The following is an 18,482-nucleotide window of genomic DNA, read 5'->3' on the forward strand; positions in this document are numbered from 1 at the left end:
TCATCAACTCAAATGAAAACTAGATGATATACATATAAAGTTCATCCATCGACATTGTGCAACTCCATGAATGCCAGCTTCCATGCATGTAGTATATCCAATCTGCAAAAATGTGAATAAGAAAGTCAGAAGAAGAACAAAATATGATGTTTTTGAGCTAATTATGTCATTTCTAGCAGAAAACAAGCTAAGAATATAATATTCAAGAGCTAACCAAGGTTCTTATGCCATTTTTAGCTTATTATGGCATTTTGGAGCTAAATGGGTTAATTATGTCATTGTTGGGGAAATTAAAACAAGGATAATATGAAAGAGGAGAAAAAAGAGGAGGAGGAGGAGAAGAAGAAGAAATCAAGAAGAAGGAAGAGAAGGAGGAGGAGGAGGAGGAGAAGGACTAGAAGGTCCTTGGCCTTCTTCTTCTCCTCCTCCTCCTTCTCCTTCTTCTCTTCTTCTCTTCTTCTTCTTCTTCTTCTTCTTACTTTCTTTTCATTTTTCCTATTTATTCTCCTCTTTTCCTCTTGTTGGAGCTAAATTACCTAATTATGTCTTTTTGGAGCTATATGAGCTAATTATCCCATTTTATAGGAAAACAAGCTAAGAATATAATATTCATGAGCTAACCAAGGTTCTTATGCCATTTTGAGCTTATTATGGCATTTTGGAGCTAAATGGGCTAATTATGTCATTGTTGGGGAAATTAAAGCAAGGATAATATGAAAGAGGAGAAGAAAGAGGAGGAGGAGGAGAAGAAGAAGAAATCAAGAAGAAGGAGGAGAAGGAGGAGGAGAAGAAGGAGGAGGAGGAGAAGGACTAGAAGGTCCTTGGCCTTCTCCTCCTCCTCCTCCTTCTTCTTCATCTCTTCTTCTTCTTCTTCTTCTTCTTCTTATTTCTTTTCATTTTTCCTATTTCTTTTCCTCTTCTCCTCTTGTTGGAGCTAAATTACCTAATTATGTGTTTTTGGAGCTAAATGGGTTAATTATCCAATTTTAGAGGAAAACAAGCTAAGTATATAATATTCATGAGCTAACCAAGGTTCTTATGCCATTTTGAGCTTATTATGGTATTTTGGAGCTAAATGGGCTAATTATGTCATTGTTAGGGAAATTAAAGCAAGGATAATATGAAAGAGCAGAATAAAGAGGAGGAGGATGGGAAGAAGAAGAAATCAAGAAGAAGGAGGAGAAGGACGAGAAGGAGGAGGAGGAGAAGGACTAGAAGGTCCTTGGCCTTCTCCTTCTCCTCCTTCTCCTTCTCCTTCTTCTCTTCTTCTTCTCCTTCTTCATCTTCTTTCTTTTCATTTTTCCTATTTCTTCTCCTCTTCTCCTCTTGTTGGAGCTAAATTACCTAATTATGTCTTTTAGGAGCTAAATGGGCTAATTATCCCATTTTAGAGGAAAACAAGATAAGTATATAATATTCATGAGCTAACCAAGGTTCTTATGCCATTTTGAGCTTATTATGGCATTTTGGAGCTAAATGGGCTAATTATGTCATTGTTGGGGAAATTAAAGCAAGGATAATATTAAAGAGGAGAAGAAAGAGGAGGATGAGAAGAAGAAGAAATCAAGAAGAAGGACGAGAAGGAGGAGAAGGAGGAGGAGGAGAAGGACTAGAAGGTCCTTGGCCTTCTCCTCCTCCTCCTTCTCCTTCTTCTCTTCTTCTTCTTTTTCTTCTTCTTCTTCTTGTTTCTTTTCATTTTTCCTATTTCTTCTCCTCTTCTCCTTTTGTTGGAGCTAAATTACCTAATTATGTCTTTTTGGAGCTAAATGGGCTAATTATCCCATTTTATAGGAAAACAAGCTAAGTATATAATATTCATGAGATAACCAAGGTTCTTATGCCATTTTGGAGCTAAATGGGCTAATTATGTCATTGTTGGGGAAATTAAAGCAAGTATAATATGAAAGAGGAGAAGAAAGTGGAGGAGGAGGAGAAGAACAAGAAATCAAGAAGACGGAGGAGAAGGAGGAGAAGGAGAAGGAGGAGAAGGACTAGAAGGTCCTTGGCCTTCTCCTCCTTCTCCTCCTCCTTCTCCTTCTTCTGTTCTTCTTCTTCTTATTCTTTCTTTTCATTTTTCCTATTTCTTCTCCTTTTGTTGGAGCTAAATTACCTAGTTATGTCTTTTTGGAGCTAAATGGGCTAACTATCCCATTTTAGAGGATTACAATCTAAGTATATAATATTCATGAGCTAACCAAGGTTCTTATACCATTTTGAGGTTATTATGGCATTTTGGAGCTAAATGGGCTAATTATTTCATTGTTGGGGAAATTAAAGCATGGATAATATGAAAGAGGAGAAGAAATAGGAGTAGGAGGAGAAGAAGAAGAAATCAAGAAGAAGGAGGAGAAGGAGGAGAAGGAGGTGGAGGAGAAGGACTAGAAGGTCCTTGGCCTTCTCCTCCTTCTCCTTCTCCTCCTCCTCCTCCTCCTACTCCTTCTCCTTCTCCTTCTTCTCTTCTCTTCTTCTTCTTTCTTTTCAGTTTTTCCTATTTCTTCTCCTTTTGTTGGAGCTAAATTACCTAATTATGTCTTTTTGGAGCTAAATGGGCTAATTATCCCATTTTAGAGGAAAACAAGCCAAGTATATAATATTCATGAGGTAACCAAGGTTCTTATGCCAAGGTTTTTATGGCATTTTGGAGCTAAATGGGCTAATTATGTCATTGTTGGGGAAATTAAAGCAAGGATAATATGAAAGAGGAGAATAAAGAGGAGGAGGAGGAGAATAAAGAGGAGGAGGAGGAGAAGAAGAAGAAATCAAGAAGAAGGAGTAGAAGGAGGAGAAGGAGGAGGAGGAGAAGGACTAGAAGGTCCTTGGCCTTCTCCTCCTCCTCCTCCTCCTCCTCCTCCTCCTTCATCTTCTTCTCTTCTTCTTCTTCTTCTTCTTCTTCTTCTTTATTTTCATTTTGCCTATTTCTTCTCCTCTTCTCCTCTTGTTGGAGCTAAATTACCTAATTATGTCTTTTTGGAGCTAAATGGGTTAATTATCCCATTTTAGAGGAAAACAAGCTAAGTATATAATATTCATGAGCTAACCAAGGTTCTTATGCCATTTTGAGCTTATTATGGTATTTTGGAGCTAAATGGGCTAATTATGTCATTGTTGGGGAAATTAAAGCAAGGATAATATGAAAGAGGAGAAAAAAGAGGAGGAGGATGAGAAGAATAAGAAATCAAGAAGAACGAGGAGAAGGAGGAGGAGGAGAAGGACTAGAAGGTCCTAGGCCTTCTCCTTCTCCTCCTTCTCCTTCTCCTTCTTCTCTTCTTCTTCTTCTTCTTCTTCTTCTTCTTCTTTCTTTTCATTTTTCCTATTTCTAATCCTCTTCTCCTCTTGTTGGAGCTAAATTACCTAATTATGTCTTTTTGGAGCTAAATGGGCTAATTGTCCCATTTTAGAGGAAAACTAAATAAGTATATAATATTAATGAGCTAACCAAGGTTCTTATGCCATTTTGAGCTTATTATGGCATTTTGGAGCTAAATGGGCTAATTATGTCATTGTTGGGGAAATTAAATCAAGGATAATATGAAAGAGGAGAATAAAGAGGAGGAGGAGGAGAAGAAGAAGAAATCAAGAAGAAGGAGGAGAAGGAGGAGAAGGAGGAGGAGGAGAAGGACTAGAAGGTCCTTGGCCTTCTCCTCCTTCTCCTCCTCCTCCTCCTCCTCCCTCTCCTTCTTCTCTTCTTCTTCTTCTTCTTTCTTTTCATTTTTCCTATTTCTTCTCCTTTCATTGGAGCTAAATATTTTTGGAGCTAAATGGGCTAATTATCCCATTTTAGAGGAAAACAAGCTAAGTATATAATATTCATGAGCTAACCGAGGTTCTTATGCCATTTTGAGGTTATTATGGCATTTTGGAGCTAAATGGGCTAATTATTTCATTTTTGGGGAAATTAAAGCAAGGATAATATGAAAGAGGAGAAGAAAGAGGAGGAGGAGGAGAAGAAGAAGAAATCAAGAAGAAGGAGGAGAAGGAGGAGAAGGAGGAGGAGGAGAAGGACTAGAAGGTCCTTGGCCTTCTCCTCCTTCTCCTTCTCCTCCTCCTCCTTCTGCTCCTCCTTCTCCTTCTTCTCTTCTTATTCTTCTTCTTATTTCTTTTCATTTTTCCTATTTCTTCTCCTTTTGTTGGAGATAAATTACCTAATTATGTCTTTTTGGAGCTAAATGGTCTAATTATCTCATTTTAGAGGAAAACAAGCTAAGTATATAATATTCATGAGCTAACCAAGGTTCTTATGCCAAGGTTATTATGGCATTTTGGAGCTAAATGGGCTAATTATGTCATTGTTGGGGAAATTAAAGCAAGGATAATATGAAAGAGGAGAAGAAAGAGGAGGAGGAGGAGAAGAAGAAGAAATCAAGAAGAAGGAGGAGAAGGAGGAGGAGGAGAAGGACTAGAAGGTCCTTGGCCTTCTCCTTCTCCTCCTCCTCCTCCTCCTCCTTCTCCTTCTTCTCTTCTTCTTCTTCTTCTTTCTTTTCATTTTTCCTATTTCTTCGCCTTTTGTTGGAGCTAAATTACCTAATTATGTCTTTTTGGAGCTAAATGGGCTAATTATCCCATTTTAGAGGAAAACAAGCTAAGTATATAATATTCATGAGCTAACCAAGGTTCTTATGCCATTTTGAGGTTATTATGGCATTTTGGAGCTAAATGGGCTAAGTATGTCATTGTTGGGGAAATTAAAGCAAGGAAATTAAACCAAGGGCTAGTTATGTCATTGTTAGTAATGAAACACACATTACACACATGATTTGGCTAATGTGAAAAAAAAACTTACCACAAAAAGCTCGTACAGGGCCCGTTGACCCGCCTCATTCCGGGACCTCTCCTCCTCAATCAATCATGCCGTGGTCTGGTCCCTCTCATCAAGAGCAGCCTGACTTGCCAATTTCTCTTTCTCAAGAGCAGCCTGGCTTGCCAATCTCTCTTTCTCAAGAGCAGCCTGGTTTGCCAATCTCTCTTTCTGAAGAGCAGCCTGAAACACCATTCCTCGTTACCACGGTAATGATCTATGGTGACACACATAATGAAATGGATGAAAGTGTTCTTAGTCCGTACAACTAACCTCGATGGCAAGTTCGACTGGCCGTGGACAACACATTATCTCAGGACAGCTGCTCGACTAGCGCGCCTTGATCTCTGGAAGAGTGAGTGGACAACGTATTATCCCATCTCCAATGGCTATCGAGCCATGGGGCCTCCCGCCACCAGATATCATCACCAGCTCTGGATCCAAAGGTTCCTGGCTAGGGTTAAAGTCATCCCCTTTCGTAGCCTTCCCCGCGTCCCTGTATGCCACGAGCTTCTGGTGGGATGATATGTTGGTGAAGTTATTGGGATCATCTAGGTCAGACTCAGAGAATGCCTTCGCCTTCTTGTATGAGGCAGTATGGGCCATGCCATAAAGGTCGTACAAGTGTGGCATCTCTGTCTTATTGTGATGCGCCTAAAAAAGAGGAACAAAATATTAGCATCAAGAATGAATTGCATGAATCATGAAGCAAATCACATACCCATTTTTGTCCAAACTGAAGTAAGTTGGCGCTGCCTTGATGGTGTGGCACACCAACCATTTGGCTACGCCGATCCTTCGCATTCTCGTGGACGGCTCGCCAGCTGCATGTGCACCACTCATCAACCAACGCCTCCCAACAATCCATCTTATCCGCACACCATCTCGGGGGCACCTGTAAGTTATTAGAAAGAATTTTCAGCGCTACGCCTATGAATGAAATCAAGAAAACTACGTAGAAGGACTGAACACTACAAGGAATATGCTAATACACGACGCTATATTTTCGTCGCTGCATCGTCACGGTTTTTAGTTTACGACGATCTCACGACGAAAAACCAAGCGTCGAAAACGGAGCGTCAGAAATGAACAACACCGACGTTTTGATCGAAATCGTCGTAACTTCTACGATGATTCCTGGATCGTCGTAACCTTTACGACGATCCTAAATCATCGTTGACAATATAACCCAGTCCTACGTGGCAAAGTTACGACGAAATCAAAACATCATAGTTGAAATCAGCCCAACCCATTTCAATTGATCACATGGGCTCGTTTTATTTTTTTGGGCTTTTTCTTATTGGACTTCTTTTGGGCCTTAGCCTATTTACAACCACTTTAGTATGTTTTTTTCGAAATTTTTTTATCATTATAATTTGGGCCCTGGCCTTTTAGTGCCCAAATACATTTGGTCGAGTTTCAGTTTTGGCCTTTTTTTCATTTTTGAATTCAGCAACTTTTTGTTTCAGAACTTGGTTTCATTTCTATTTGTTGGGCCTTATCAACCCAATTATTTGTCCAATATTCAATCCAACACTATTTTATATTCAAATCAAGAAAACTCTAAGTCAAATTAAAATCATCCATCATATAACATCACATAGTACATCTCCCAGGTTTACATAACACAATAACTCATCTCATGAATACATTTCTTTACACAGGAATATAGCAAGAACAGACAGAATTGCACAATAGAAGAATGGAACATCTGCTAACAATGGAGTTCATTCCACTCTCCTATGAGACATAGGTCAGAAATTTTTATGTTGTGTTGATTTGAATGTCCCAAGTAGGCATCATCGACATCTTCTCACCACTTTCCTAGCAACAGAAAAAGAGACAAAAGAAAAAACATTATGAAGTTGAAAGAGATAGGCAGATTCATTATCCCAACCAAATTCTAGAAATGAGTGTAAGCATGTGAATACAAAGGGGGCAATAAGCACCTTTTGTCTCCTGGACAATATTATGAAGTTTGATTACTGAGTGTGCCCTCCTAGGTTGATTATTGTGTGCCCATAGTGTAAGTTTGAAAATGACAAGAAACTAGCTTGATACGCAAACAGACCAATTTAGGCTGATTACTGAGTGTGCCCTCCTAGGTTGTGGAAAAAGGATAGCCATAAACACGCTTGCCAGTAGGCAAGCAAAGAAATGTTTTAACAAGATTCCAAGAAATGCAATTTAACACCGTTCACTTCAAAACAAATATTGCGAGATTTATGAGAATTAGGAAAAAGATGTAACAAATCAAAGATTTAAGAATTATTAAGCAAATATGGTATGCATGGTAGTTCATTCCCTACCGCAGGTTCCTAACTAGTTCAAAGATGTGACCAGAAGATAAGTACCTCCTATGGGATTAATAGTGCCTATATGCTGAACATCTGCATTTGGCAACGACGGACTACCTGCAAAACGTTCTGGAGGCATGGCACCAGAGGACTGGGGACGAAAATGACATGAGCTAGTATTACAAATGAGCAGAATAACAGAAATGCATTATAAAATGAAAATGCGTACGAAAATGACACGAGCAAGTATGACAAATGAGAAGAATAACATAAATGCATTAAAAATAAAATTAAAATGCACGTGAACTTGTCCTTTTAGATATAGGGTTAGTTGTCCTTTTAAATATAGGACTGGGACTGAAAATTCCATGATAATCAGGCTGCAGGCTCAAGTGCAAGACAAAATTGACCCTACTTATTCTGATGGATTTTCATAGCTCACATAGTTTGTGGACCAAGCACTAGTGGACTTTCTGCACGGTCATGCTGTGGGTACCTTGCCAACACATGTTGGGCTGCCAAATGGAGATATCCTGGTGTGTTTAGCTGAAGTACACCCTCTATAAACAAATATAACACCTTCAAGATCACTAAAGTGGTGATCTAAAAGGTCTAAGGGACCAAACAACACACACGAAGCACACACCCAAGGCAAGATACAAAGATGCCGGGCACCGACACATCATCCACCGACAACGATGTATAATGATGTATGGTTCAATGATATTCTAATTCTTGACACATGGTGTCTGAATGAGACGTGAGCTATGACCATTGCATATGTAGTATTATATATATTATATTACATTTTATTATTAGCCTTGCTTCAGCTTCAGGAAACTGTTTCTTCTCACAAAGGAAACTAACTGTCAGGGCAACATAGCTCGGAATATGTTTCTCGTTCTAAATTACCTGTAGCTAAGTATTGCTATTAGGGATACGATTCAATTATTTACGAATATCAACTTCTATATACATACGCGCCTTGATTAAAAAAGGGACTGAAGACTAACAAAGTATGTGAAGGCAGCCAATTCGAGGTCATATATATGTCCTGCTGCACTTGTGCTGCGATGAACTCCCTTACTCTGTCACTCACATGTAATCTTTGTCATGCACTCTCCTTCAACACAACGTATACTCTACTCATAGCTAATTGCAGTTTTATCTGACTCACACTTTTCTCTTATCCTTGTTTACATCATGTGGTAAATAAATATTCACAAATCTGCAAAAGTGTCCGGCGTTTCAACAAAATCCAGTGTTCAAAAATTGTTAATTATTTAATTACAGAAAAACAAAGTCGCATACGATCCAACGAGAGCTCTCGTCATCTGCCTGTCCTATCATGACATTCTATTTTTTCAATAAATATCATGACATTCTATTTCTGCTGGTAAGATGTCAAGAGACTGGAACAGTTTATCTGCCTGTCCTAGTTGCACGCATGCATCTGGTTCAGTTAATATGCAATTATTGTATGTTCTTGCGGCAGACTAAATTGTATAAAAAAATTCCACATCATCTATGTGCCCAAATTCTCTACTAGGACCGACTAACACTGCAGGATCCATCGTCCAATCGGTTCAAAGTGATCCGATGCTCCACAGATCATGCAGAGATCAATCAATTACAGAAGCAATGCCCTATAAGTAGAGGATATTTTTCCAAGAAAGAGGATACATGGGGAACAAGAGCAGCAGGCCAGGAATTATTAAAGAAGAATAGGGTATGTACCTCTGCAAGATTCTTGCCGGTGACCATGCCGATGCAAGTGCAGAGATACTAGTTGAGGACGGCGGAGAAGTTGAAGAAGAGCACCAACAGCACGAGGTCGTACCCGAAGCGAGCCCCGGCATCAACCGCCGCCACCCACTTGCCGAGATCGATGTACCCCACCGAGATGAGCAGCGCCGTCCCGAGGGTACGGGACACATGGTGCCGGCCATCTCCGCCAGCGAGGGACTCGACGCCCTGCACAGCCTCCATCTATCGCGGCAGCTAGCTAGCTAGCTACACCTGCATGGCTCGGAGCAACCATTCCCGGACCGGAGACACCAGCAGAGCCAGTCGACCAAGTTCACCGGAGACACCTCAGTATTCACTCTCCAGTCTTCACCGGGGAGGAGCTTCCTCAAGCAGCAGGTGGGAGGAGGCATACGTGGTCTGCTTTTGCTGATGCGAAGGCGAATCGAATGGGCGGCCATGGACGAAAGGCCCTGACCAGGACGCCCCTCCCGCAAACTCGGATCTACAAGGAGAACAAGCGGCCGACAGATCGACGCACGCATCAGGACAGATCAGAGAGGGAGGGGGATACCTCTGATCCCCCCAGTGCCGCGGCCGCCTGCGCCGGCTCGGCCGCCATGGCGATCTGGGCTGCTGCTGCTGCTGCTGCGAGGAAGAGGAGGGCGAGCAGAGGGTTACGGAGGTGATGGCGCGGGGTTTGGGTGCTCTTCATCGCCGGTCTGCGCGGTGAGCGGGTGGTGGTGCGCGGGCGCGGGTGGCGAGATCGGCTTGCGGTAGGTGGCGGCGGCGAGGTCTGGAACTCTGGATCTGAATTGGGGGAGGGGGAGAGGGGAGAGGGGACCGACGGGAGGAGTGGAGTTAGGTTTTGGGCTGCGGGTGGGTCGATGGAAGGATGGATGGATGGTTGGATATGTGCCATGTCATCAATCCATGGCACAAACATCTCCACCAATGAAAATTAAGCTTACGTAAATGCTTGAACGACGACAGCGCGTACACCACCACCTTCATTCGCCGTTGCGGAGGCAGCGCGGATCCTAGCGGAGGAGGAGGTTGCTTCGAACCTGACGAGCGGGGGGAGAAGGAGGACGGGGAGGCAGGTCGGTCAAGTGGTGGGGAGGGGAGAGGCTGGGAGCGACGCCCACCATGACCGATGACAACACGACGAGGTATGAGGGAGCGACGCGGGGTGGTGGGTGGCGGCGCCGATGGGGGGGGGAAGGGATTGGATCGGGGAGCTGGAGAGGAAGGAGCTCGGGAGGAAGGGAGGAAGAAGAAGATAGGAAGAAGGGAGGCGGGGGGTGGATGAAAAATGCGAGGAGGACAAAACTAGGGTTTCATCTACACAGTAGAGGGCTGCAGTTGGATCCGAGATCATCCAATGGTCCTTAATGCATGATCCGCGTGACATCCTCATGGGCCAATCAGAACGGAGTAAAACACTATGAATACGCTATGACCATCTAAATTTGTTGTAATTAACTGAAAATAAGTTCTTTTTCAGAAAAACATTTTCTATTTTCGAGTGACAAATATGGTTTTCTGTGAAGGACCTTCTTGACATCTGATTTTGTCATGGAAGAAACACATTATTAAGATGTATTCAAATGAATTTTTCATTTTCTTTGGACAAAAAATTCATTTTTCATCTTTCGAGTGCTCAAAATGAGTTTTCCAGTTCATGACAGGATCCATGGAGTGGTACACGGTCCGAGATCTGAGACGCGGAGGGGAGGGGAGGAGGAGGGCGTGGTCCGTACCTGGAGGGCGGTGGAGTCGTGGGCGAGCTTGTAGTCCTTGTAGTCCGCCATGTCATCGATCCATGCCACAACCAATTCCACCAATTAGAATAAAGCATATGTAGTTGTATTTTTCTTATTGTTTTGCTTCTACTTTTTCACATGATAACATCTAAATATGATCTTTTGGAGTAGACAAGCTTGCATCTTGCAATTATAAACAATGTTGCTAAAGGGACTTTTCATTTTCTTTGCCCAAAAAATCCATTTTTCATTTTTCAAGTGGCCAAAGTGAGTTTTTTTTGTGAAGGACCTACCAAATATTTGTTGCAAAATTGGATCAAATCATTTTTCTAAAATTTTAAGTCTTATTAAATGTACAATTTAACAAATGGTTTGGTGCCAAAAGCTTTTGATCCACCTCTCGTGAAAAAGACAATTTTTTTGATTCACCTGGAAGCAGGTTAAATTTGAACTACAACTCTTTGATAGATTGCTCTTTAATTTTCCCGAAAATCATTTATAGGTACATAATTATCTATTTAATCATAGAAACACCAAAATATTTGCAAGAATCAAGCCCTAGCTACGAACGGTCATACCCATCGTTTGAACCGCATTTTGAAACACACATGAAAAATTCTAAAAAAAATCAAAAAATTGAAAAACGTTCGCATTGTGTCATTATATGTGACCAACTTACCAGGAAAAATAATAAAGTTGTAATATGACAATTATTTTAAAAAAGTGTTCTCATGAATGGGCTATCGTGTGTGAAGATTCATGGCTTTCAAGCCAAATGATCAATCTTATGGCCACATTCATGGCATAGTTTGTTCAAATGATCTAATATTATGCACAAGGGTGTGTATTGGAATGTCAAACAATGTTCCTTAAGGAAGTTTTCATTTTCCTTGTATGAAAAAATCATTTTCCATTTTTCAACTGCCCAAAATGAGTTTTTTTGTGAAGGACCTACCGTATATTTGTAACAAAATTAGACCAAATCATTTTTCTAACATACTAGGACATACTTAATGTACAATTGATCAAATGGTTGGGTGTTAAAGACTTTTATCGACCTCTCGTGAAAAAGACAAATTTTCGTTGAATCAGCTGAAAGCGGGTCAAATTTGAACTGCATCTACATTATAGTTTGATGTTTATTTTTTCTAAAAATCATTTCTAGGTACACAAGTATCTATTTAATCATAGAAACACCAAAATATTTCCAAGATTCAATCATTAGGTAGGAACGGTCATACCCGCTGTTTTGACCGCGTTTTTAAATGGCCATGAAAAATTCGAAACAAATTCAAAAAAATGGAAAACCATTGCATTGTGTCATTATATGTGACAAAGTTACCAGTAAAAATAATAAACTAGTAATACGATAATTATTTTAAATAAGTGTTCTTAGAAATGGGCTATCATATGTGAAGATTAATGGCTTTCAAGCCAAATGATCAATCTTATGGTCACATTAATGACATATTTTGTTGAAATGATATAATATTATGCACAAGGGTGCATATTGGAATGGCAAACAATGTTGATTAAGGAAGTTTTCATTTTCCTTCTATGAAAAATTCATTTTTCATTTTTCAAATGACCAAAATGAGTTTTTTATGAAGGACGTACCATATATTTTTTCCAAAATTGGACCAAATCATTCTTATAAAATACTACTCCATATTTAATGTACAATTGACAAAATGGTTGGATGTTAAAAACTTTTATCCACCTCTCGTGAAAAAGACAAATTTATGTTGATTCAGTTGGAAGCGGGTTAAATTTGAACTACAACTGCATTATAGTTTGCTCTTTATTTTTCCCAAAAATCATTTATAGGTATATAAGTATCTATTTAATCATAAATACATGGTGTGGTGCCTTGACGTTGAGGTTTGGATGGTGGTCGAGGGCCCAACTCCAGAGCGCATGAACTTGCATGCCAACCGCATGGTCACCGCCTGACCGTTGCGTTGCCACGCGTTCTAGGTGGAATATGCATGTCTAGTGGGTTGGACAATCCCTCGGTAGGTGTTAGCAAGAAGAATACAATAGAAGAATCTCACGAGGAGACTGAACTAAGCTCAAACATGAATTAGCACCCAAGTGTTTGATTAGCGGTGTGGGTAATTCACATAGACAATGGGCCTAAATTTTGGCTGAGGATGATCATCTACTAAGGACACTCTATTGGCAAATTTTTAGCTCAAATGGATGAACCTAGGTGGCACTTGCTAGGCAAAGTAACACACTGTGCAGAAATATGAATGTTGAAGCTGGGATCAAATTAATGAATGGATTGGGCTGAAATTTGGTGTATGATGTTAATTAGGGCATATGAAGGCACTGTATAAAAATTATACCATTTGGACATGCCAAAGTGACACTTCCTTCACAATGTGCCAATCTGGACAGAGAATGGTAATTGAAACTGGGCTCACATAGATGATTGGATTGAGCTGAAATTTGGAGGAGGATGATAATTTGGGCACATTAAGGTACTGTAAAAATTTCATAAAATTTGGAAAAATAAAAATTGTACTTCCTTCACAATGCTCTCCACTGAACAAAATATTGGGAAAAATATTGAGAGAAACTGGCTGAATTAAATGTGCTAAAATCTGGTGGAGTAAGGTTATATGGTCAGTGTCATCCCGTGGTAAATTTTCATCAACTATAAAGCAATATAAAATGTAGTTGCTTCACAAAATGAAAATATTACCAGAAACAAAGATTGGATCATGAGCTCACATGGATTGTGAGATGTGGCTACAATTTTATGGAGAGCTATGTTTTGGGCACATTGATGATGTGGAAAAAATTCAACTCATCAGGATATTCCTATCTAGTACTTTCTTCACAAAGCTATTAGTTGAACACAAACTTTGGATATTTGCTGAGAAAGATTTACTAGGCAAATCGTTACAAAAGTTTTCATGAGGCAATGATTTGGATAGGAAAGAGTGCCCAAAAAATATGAGGGTAATCAAAGAAATAGAAATTGCACTTCCTTCACGAATTGCTATTCTGAACAGAATAGGAAAATGAATATTGCTGAATTATTTTTGAACTATGGAAGGAAGGGTTTCACATATATGAGAAATATATGATCCAAAGTATTTATGAGAATTTTTCGAGAATTTTTGGAATGATAGAATAGTAGGTTGCTTCACAAACTAGGATGAGGTGGGATATAATGGACCCACGAGTGACATGTCAACATAGTTAGAACATGTTACGACATTTTTAAATCGTCGTAAAAGTTATGACGATCTCATCTTATGCGGTTACGACGTTTTTGACTCACATCGTCGTAATTTATATGTAGATTTGATCCCCTCAAACGGTTTACGACGATCTCGGATGAAATCGTCGTAGATTTATGACGAATTCATCAACGACATTTTAAAAAACATCACATATGAGCATATTTCTTGTAGTGTAAGAATAGGTAATTACCTTCATGTATTGCTCCTTCTTCAGAAACTTTCCGCGGCAATCCTTCTTCTGCTTCTTAATACCACGCGTGGCGTAGTAATCTCGAATAGCCTGCGGCCGAGCCTCGTGGAGCAAGTTCTGTAGTAACCGCCTACACTCGGCCTCGAGAACCCTGGCCGCCTCCTCCTCATATCCATCCTCACACCTATAGAAGGTCTGCAATCAAACGTGAAAACACCGATTAGTACAATAATTAGCTATATTGTTAATTTTAGATTCTGTAAAAGGATAATTTACCCAAAAGCTCTTGATCACCATCTCGGCCCTCGTGTGGCACAAGACACCATCTATAATCTCCTCCGGCGGGGCCTGCGCAGCCTGGTAGTGCTCCCAGGAAAATCCAAGTGTAGGAACGTGACCCTCACCAGGCAACGTGACAAACCCCGGGAAATTTGTCCGGCAAAATACACCAAGGACGGAGTTCGGCCTGCGGACTCCAAGAGGATGTACCCATCCCCTGCAGTATGATAAGGTCAACGCATTAGATATTTGAACAAACTTGAAGGCAAAAGCTAAAAAAAGAGTAAATGTACTTACCTATCTCCTTCAGGTTTAATCACCGGCCTCTGCTCGCGGGTAGCCGGCACGACCGGGAGACGTGTACTACCACGCTTGTACACGGTGGCCCCGTCCACCTGCACATCGCCCTCACTATCCGTAAGATCATCCCCGCCCCTGAGCCACCCGGACCCTCGGTCCAATCCGGCAACTCGGTATGATCCGGCCAAGTCTCCCATCCGGGCCTCTCCACGTCGGGTGAAGCCTCCGGAACTGTAGTCTCCTCCGGCTGCTCCTGGGTCGAATGCACCTCGACCCGAGGCTGCTCCTGGACCGGAGTCTCATGGGACGAATGCCCGTCAACAACAGGCTCCTAGAACGGAGTCCCCGTAGCCTCCTCCGCAAACGGGTCGACCATAGTAGTCCTATGCTCGGGTGAATGAGCTGGTGGTGGTGGCGAGGACGACTCAACAGTCCTCCTGGATCTTCCGCGGCCACCACCTCTCCCTGTACCCTTCCCCTTCTTCCCTACCCGACCAACACCTCTCCCAGTGGGCAATGCCACCGACGAACAAGAACCCATGGGTGGTGTCGACAGACTGTCTGGCAAGGCTCTACGGAGAGATAGGGGTGGAAGGGAAGTACCACCCCTCGTGCAGGGCGCCTGGGAAGAACCCGTCGAGCGATCTGGACCAGCGCCCACCATCTTTCCACACCTGGTGACCTGCCATGATAAAGATTAAAAGAAATTAGTACAACATAAAAAAATTGAATAACTGACATGAATAATAATATGTACATGAATAATAAAGATTAAAATATATATAATTTAAGTTGTGAATCTTACAAACTAATAATCATCATCAATAAATGCATCATCATCATCACTATCACGCATGTCTTCATGAATGACGTGCTCGTCGGGTTCAACGGCGTGAAGTTGTGAAATGCCTTCCTTTAATTGTTGAAGCATTGACAGGTCATCCGCATCAGTAACCTCTACGAGTTCCAGGTCTTCTGGTTCCGGCTCAGGGCTGGAGTCGGATTCATTGTCGTTGTCTACTTCCATGTTCTTGGGTGAAGCACGGCGGTTCTTGAAAAGTTTCTTGGAAAGACGTGTTTCTTGGAAGAATTCTCCATCATATGTGTCTGGGTTAATGTGAGGTTCATAATCCTGTTCATTTGGGAGAGGTGGTCTGACATGTGGCGGCACTTCATAAACAACATACCAACCTTCCAGATTCTTATCCGTTTGGCATGCCCACGGTAGATAGAAAACTTGGGTCGCCTGTTGAGCCGTAATATAGACATCGGGAACATCTAAATGGGTGTTTGGATTGATTTCGACTAGTCCTATATGTTCATGAGTCCTTCTAGTCTTTTTCGGCTGGAACCAATAACATTTGAAGACTACGACGTTCGGTGGGTTTTCACCATAGAATTGAAGTTCATAAATTGCTTCAACTCTTCCATAATACTCGATAACACCTTCGCTGATAGCAGAGACACCACAATTTGTAGATTTCCGGTCGGGCATAGATAGCTCTTTCCAAAGGTACGAAAGAGATACCCGTTGATGTTGTATTTCTCAAATGAACGGACCTTATAGTCAAAACCATTAGCGACTTCTCTCAATTCGGCGTCCATAGACTCTGAATTAGCCTACAAGTTTAATACGAAACGGTTGTTGCTTTAGCCGCAAGTGAGACCAAGAATGAAATGGTACATTATTGATAATTACCGTTTGTTTGAACCAAGAGATGAAACCAGGATAGCCGCCTCCTGTCTTTGACAGAAGCTCATACTCTTCGACGAAATCATTTTCGATCACCGCTCCATCCGAGAATTTGGCGACGTAACGGCTGTTTGAAATATCCGGGAATAAGAGAAGTTCAAATGAATTAGAAGTTACGGGAAAATGTGCCGAGAACTCACTCGATGTACGGCCGCACTTCTGTTAGGTTGTTGAAGATATACAACGAAATGTTCTGCCATTCTTCAACATCCAACGTTATTGGTTTCGAAGCACCGGCTGGTGCGAGTTTCCCTTTGAATAGGCTGAGGTTGGACCCACCTTTTTTAGGGTCTGCATCATTGTGCCGAGGCTTCGGATTATGCAAATGATGATTTTTGGCTTCGTAGTGTGCTGTCACAAAGTTTGCCACCTCCTCAGTAATGAATGCCTCAACCATCGATGCTTCAATTCTACGTTTATTTTTACATTTAGCTTGAAGGGTCTTCTGCATCCTCTCAGTTGCATAGCACCAACGATCTTGCACGGGCCCACCCAATCTTGCCTCGGTCGGTAGATGTAAATTCAAATGCTGCATTGGATTAAAGAAGCCCGGTGGAAAGATCTTCTCTAACTTGCACAACAACTCGAGTGCAAACTCCTCCATGTCTTCTACCACGCCAGGCGACAATTCTTTCGCACAAAGAACATGGAAGAAATAGCTCAGCTCCGCCAGTACTAGCCATTCATCCTCAGGAATAAAGCCACATAACATCACCGGCATTACCCGCTCTAGCCATATGTGCCAATCATTACTCTTGAGACCAAAGATTTTTAATTTTTCAAGACTTGCTCCCCTCTTTAGATTTGTTGCATACCCATCGGGGAACATCAAGTGCATTTTGACCCACAAGATAATTTCCCTCATAGCTGGCCTTCCAAGATTGAACCAGGCCTTTGGCTTCGACCACTTCTGCTTTCCTTTGCCTTCTCGCATGTTTTGTAACGGTCTATGACATAGTGTCTCTTGATCAACTCTAGCCTTAATATTATCCTTTGTCTTCCCATCTATGTCGAACAATGTACCAGAAATAGCCTCTCCGATATTCTTTTCAGTGTGCATCATGTCGATATTGTGTGGAAGAAGGAGGTCTTTGAAGTAAGGCAGATCCCAGAAGCATGGCTTGTGAGTCCAGGCGTGTTTTGAATTATACCCCTTGAAATACCCTGGACGCTCTGGATCAGGCTCGAGGGCGTTTAACTGATCCAGGATCTGTGTGCCTGTGAATGCAGGTGGTGCCATGTTTTTGACAACTTTACCTTTGGTAAAGTTCTTCTTGTCTTTTCTGAACTGATGGTCAGGATCCAGGAAGTGTCTATGCAAGTCAAAGCAAGAATGCTTCCGACCCTCCCGCAACCAATGAAACTGAAGAGCTGCCTTGCATTGGGGGCACGGGAACCTTCCATGCACACACCATCCAGAGAATAGCGCATACGCTGGCAAGTCATGCATAGATTACATGTACCACACATGCATTTTGAAGTTTTCTTTTCTAGCGGCGTCGTATGTCTTGACCTCATTATCCCAAGCTTATTCCAATTCATCCTTAAGCGGTTGCAGGTACACATTCATATTCTTCCCCGGATAATTGGGCCCTGGAATTATCAACGTCAGAAATATGTTCTTTCTTTGCATAATCTTCCCGGGGGGGATATTGAGTGGAATGACAAATACAGGCCAACAACTGTATTGGGTTGCCGTCATGCCGAAGGGATTAAAACCATCCGTGGCGGTGCAGACTTGAGGTTTCCTTGGATCTGCCGCTTTATCCTGATGCAATCCATCGAAATGTTTCCACGCTTCCCCATCCGATGTGTGTACCATCATCTTATTTACATCCGCATCTAGTTCGGTTCTTTTGCCCAATTTGTGCCATGTCATCTGTCTGGCTGTCTCTTCGACCATGAAAAGACGTTGAAGTCAAGTCTTGGTACGATTGGCATATACCGAAGAGCACTAACTGCGATTTTGGTTTTCCTCTTCTCACCCATACCGTTGTCTACCACAAGATACCTGCAAGACTCGCAATTGGGACAATAGTCCAAGTGTGCATACTCCTTCCTAAATAAGACACATCCTTTCCCACATGCATCTATCTTCT

Source organism: Hordeum vulgare, chromosome 2H (assembly GCF_904849725.1).
Source record: "Hordeum vulgare subsp. vulgare chromosome 2H, MorexV3_pseudomolecules_assembly, whole genome shotgun sequence".
Lineage (NCBI taxonomy): Eukaryota > Viridiplantae > Streptophyta > Magnoliopsida > Poales > Poaceae > Hordeum > Hordeum vulgare.